The sequence below is a fragment of the Penaeus vannamei genome, chromosome 33 (assembly GCF_042767895.1).
Source record: "Penaeus vannamei isolate JL-2024 chromosome 33, ASM4276789v1, whole genome shotgun sequence".
In the NCBI taxonomy this organism is placed as follows: domain Eukaryota; kingdom Metazoa; phylum Arthropoda; class Malacostraca; order Decapoda; family Penaeidae; genus Penaeus; species Penaeus vannamei.
In genome coordinates this window covers 31,087,724-31,092,723 of record NC_091581.1, presented here as the reverse complement: position 1 = coordinate 31,092,723, position 5,000 = coordinate 31,087,724, and the positions used below count along the sequence as shown (strand labels likewise).

At 37.2% G+C, this 5,000-nt stretch overlaps 2 non-coding genes across 2 annotated transcripts; both read left to right on the top strand.

Moving 5' to 3' along the window:
* Positions 1–3,458: 3,458 nt before the first annotated feature.
* Positions 3,459–3,577, top strand: LOC113801736 (5S ribosomal RNA). Its single transcript, XR_003475333.1, has one exon. It is a non-coding gene; the product is annotated as a 5S ribosomal RNA (ribosomal RNA).
* A 600-nt stretch (positions 3,578–4,177) lies between these two features.
* LOC113801737 (5S ribosomal RNA) lies at positions 4,178–4,296 on the top strand. The gene has a single exon (XR_003475334.1). It is a non-coding gene; the product is annotated as a 5S ribosomal RNA (ribosomal RNA).
* Positions 4,297–5,000: the final 704 nt, after the last annotated feature.

Here is a 5,000-nt window from a genome sequence, read left to right as displayed (position 1 = left end):
TTTCCTACTTGGCGATCTAAATGATGATTTAGACAAGTCCAGTTCAAAATTAAATAATTAAGAAAAACAAAGCTCTCAAAAATAACAGATTCGACATGGAACTCCAGGCTGACAATAAACAAAGGAAGAGAAATGTCAAATCACTAATAAAAGCGATTATTTTAGAAATAGATTAACAAATTGTAATATATATATATATATATATATATATATATATATATATATATATATATATATATATATATATATATATATATATATATATATATATATATATATATATATATATATATATATATGTATATCAAAACGTACAAAAAAAATCATGATATTAATCTAAATTCCAAAATTAGTGCGTGAGTTTAATGAGTTCTTCGCTAAAATTGGACGTCTTACATATGAACAAACAAAGGCTTCCATATCTCAACAAATTATAGGTAGGACGAGTCCCTCAGCCAATAGTTTCAGACCACAACCTGTTCAAATAGAAACAATAATCCTGACAATAAAACACCTGCATGAAACAAAGGCTGTGGGGGCGGGTGGCATTGCTTTTCGTTTTATGAGAGTCTACCTGCTTTGGCGTATTATTTATCTGTTTTTATTAATACATCGTTCCTATCGCTTTGGAAACATGGCATAATAATACCAATTTTCAAATCTGAAGACACAGACGAAATTAATAATTATCGCCCCATTACCATAGTTCCTATACTGCCTACAGTTCTCGAAAAAATCGTAGTAGACCAATTGACAACATTTTTAGAGACACATGACCTATTCAGGACAGCTGTCTACTGAAACAGTACTATTGCAGATTAGAAATAAAATTTATGAGAACATAGTCAACAACCATATAAACCTCACAGTATTCGACTTACCCAAGGCCTTTGATAGTGCCAATCATGAAATCTTCATTAGCAGACTAATAAATCACAAAACTAATACATATTGGTTCCGAAGTTTTCTACACAATAGTGAAATAAGGTTGGGGGCGTAGAGTGTCAACGTAAGAGTTGGAGGCGTAGAGCAGGTGAATGAAAGGGGACTTTGCTGAAGGGTGAAATGAAAGTAGAGTGAAAACCTGTGTCTACAGATGGAGGAAGGCAGCTACTGGGGCCTGGGTGTGAAAGAGGAAACCATCCAGCCTTGAGCATATAGTTGACATCCACTCAGCCACGCAAAAGGCTCATTCTCGAGCCAACTGCAACGTCTTATGCACTGATGGCACATCGGGTGGCAAGCTCTGCTAGGCTTCTACAGATGGTTGCTGGTGATCTATGGTCCCTCGGTTCGTCGCGTGCCAGAGTAGCAGTGAGGTGGACGTTTCGCAGTGAGGGGCAATATTCAGTAGGGTCCCATTGTCTTCAGGGAGGCTGAAATATAAGTGTACCAAGTCAGTAAAAGGGCTAAGGAGAAGGATAATAAATCACTCATTAGAAACCTTACTAAGATGCCAGAAAATGAGAGGCTAATAAGAACAATATCACAAGAGAGGTAATGTGGCATATGAGGTGTTAAATACTTTCTGTTAAGATTAGTGAGTTCAGTAGAGTACCATCATATTGTGGAGAGAAACATTAAAAAGCAAGAAATCTTAGAGCTAAATAGGCAAGTAGTTATGCTTCGGACACATGTAGGTAGCTTGGCTTAAACGTGTGCATCTCAGGCACTGTGTGAACATAAGTGTGAGTAAATTCAACATGCATTAGGGCGCGATTTCTCCGTAGTAAACTTTCTGTGCAACAGGGCGTGATACCAATTTTTATGGCCGGCTTAGAATTAACTTGGGGTGATAATATGTAAGGCTACATAAAGCATGGTGTCTGCCGTGCATTACCCTTATTGCAACAAAATCGACTCCATCCGTTAGTTACAGGTTACATATTCACCGATACCTTTAAACTAAAGAGCATAAATTCCAGGATTACAAAGGACATGTCGAACATTGAGAGAAGACGTCATTAAAGCGAGTTAATATCAGTTATAAAACATAAGGCACAGTACAATTCAAAATCCTTGAGTGAATTTCTTGTAGAGGTGACAAGTAGGTGGGTTAAGGGTTGGAGCAGGTATTCGACATATATTTGTGAACAAGCAAGCAGCTACCGGGGTAAGTAAAAAGAAGTGATGTTTCAAAAGAACACAACAATATGTTTAAATTCAAAGAATGTAATGAAAACAAGCAATGACGAACTAATAGCGATACCACGAACGAATAGCTATACCATATAAAAGAGAAAGAAGGATAATAGCTCTGCAGTAAGGACACTAGATTCAGGAGGGAGGGGGCGTTTGAAAGTGCGAGTTGGGAAGGTTACTGTGAAACCAGCTCCGGAGGTGGATTTGGAGCCATCAGTGTAAACATGAATATTGGAGGAATGAATGGAGACATAGTCAAGGAAATGGGTGAGAAGGACAGAGGGAGGGATATCTGATTCAGGTGGGTCTGGGAAAATAGAGGAACAAACACGGTGGTAAGGTATAAGTCATGGAGCAACGGAATGGACAGAAAAAGGGAGAGGTCGGAGATGGGGAAAGGGGGAATGGGAGAGGAGGGTGTCCATGCGTATGGAGAAAGGAGTAGGTAAACATGATGAAGCAGCAAAGGTAGGAAGTAGAGATCGTAGGATAGTTAGTTTGGTGAGGGAAAGTTGGTGGAATCGAGCAAAGCACTGGAGAGCGAGAGTTGGCAAGCCTGACTCAGGAGTGGAAGAGGAAGAGGAGTGGAAGAGGAAGAGGAGTGGAAGGCGCCGAGGATCCAAGCAGAAAGCATCGTCCGAAGTTAAGCAACGTTGGGTCTGGTCAGTACTTGGATGGGTGACCGCGTGAGAACACCAGATACTATTAGTATTTTATCATACATGCTATGTTTTGCTTTTCTCGAGAGTTTAAAGCAAACACAATGCAGAACATTATATCCAATCTCAGATAATATTGACAACGGCGATAACCATATGCTTAAAATACTAATAATGATGGTGATATTGTTTAAAATACCAGTAATAATGATTAAAAATACAAATATAACAACTAATAATAATGACAATACCAACAAGAAATAGCAACACAATAGCTGCTAAAGATATAAAAGCATTTCTCTTCGTGGTTAGCTATGTTATTTATATAAAGTCGTACATGTACACATATTTATAACCAGATGCAATGTGATTTAACTCAATTTTCGTTCATTACTTTTTCAACCTACATTCTTTTTAATGTTGCACAGTTCGAATATTTGTAAGCATATGGCAGGTGCATGAAAGTGGCGACAATTGAGTTAGAAATACCTATACTCCCGATATTGGTCGGTTGTTGTTGATGCTTCCATTGTGGAACAGATATGACACGAGTATCATGGTAATAGTTTGATGCACAAACAAAGGATACATTCTTCTAAAATGTTTGAAAAATCTGTGAGCACTGCCGCAAAGGTTGGTAATGTTTACCATTCTAATGTCAACGATCATACCACGTTGAAAGCACCGCTTCTCGTCCGATCAGCGAAGTTAAGCAACGTTGGGTCTGGTCAGTACCTGGATGGGTGACCGCCTGGGAACACCAGATGTCGTTGGCATTTTATTTTAAATGCTAAATATGTTATGCATTTCTTTACAATTTACGGCAACTGTTTTTAAATTTGTATCTTTAATAATCATGAATAGTATATCATCACTATTGAGACTGTGCATATAATTGATATTTCTACAGATATCCACCGAAAATAAAGTAAACATGTTTTCTAACAATTTCCCATCCTACCTTGATTGATTCATCAGAACTGAGATGAGATCAGTGAAGCTCCGACAACTTTGGGGAGTAAATCCAATCCGATTTAGCAGATTCTTGTGTCGGCGAGAGTTGTCTCAACTTCCATGCATTAAATCATAGTTTCCAACTTCTGCTTAGCCATAGGGGAGGGAGAAATGGCAATATAGCATACACATATATATTAATATACAACTACTGTACTTGAAAACCACCGCCGAGATTATAGTTAAAACGTAATCTTGTTTTCTTAGACTGACGTTATTAACATTTTGTGCCGTGTTCTTTTGCAGATATTTTTCAAATGAGTACATTTATTACTAAAACAAAAGACACTTACTAAAGTGTATGAAAAATCTAAGCACTGCCACAAGGTTGAGTAATGTTGAGTAATGTTCACAATGCCACTGTCAACGATCATACCACGTTGAAAGCACCGCTTCTCGTCCGATCAGCGAAGTTAAGCAACGTTGGGTCTGGTCAGTACCTGGATGGGTGACCGCCTGGGAACACCAGATGTCGTTGGCATTTTATTTTAGATGTTGAATATGTTCTGTTTTTCTTTACAATTTGTAGCAGCTCTTCTTATATATATTTTAAAAAAACATTGAAAATTATACTTCAATCAATAGGAAATAGAGTAGAAGTCAAGACGTAGGAGAGAAGGATAGACAGAAAACAGATATAAGGGTAACTAAAGAAAATGCAATTCTTCTGTCCCCAGACATTTCATTGAGTTCCTTCTGATGCGAAACCTATTTTACGACGGTCTTCAAGAAAATTCATTGTACCCTGTAATGATACGTGAAAATCGTATTGATAAAAATAATCACAAGAATTATTGTAATTAAGATATCAGTGAAAATCACATGATTAAGTCTTATCAAAAAATTAAAAGCAGTTTTTAAGACAGGAACTCAGATATTGATTGCAAATCAAGATTTTGATATAGTTTGAATGCACGAAAATTGATGGAACTCTAACAGGCACAAGAGTTTGGTAAATCATGAACCGGTATTGGATTTACTCCCCCAAGTAGTCGGCGCTTCACTGATCTCGTCTCGGTTCTAATTAATCAGTGTAGGACAGGAAATCAATAGAAAACAAGTTTACTTTTCTCGATAGATATCTGTGGAAATCAATTACATCTTAACAAGCACAAAGTAGAACATTATATCGTCTCAGATGATATTGACAATAATAATAATAATGGTGATGTTTGAAATACTATT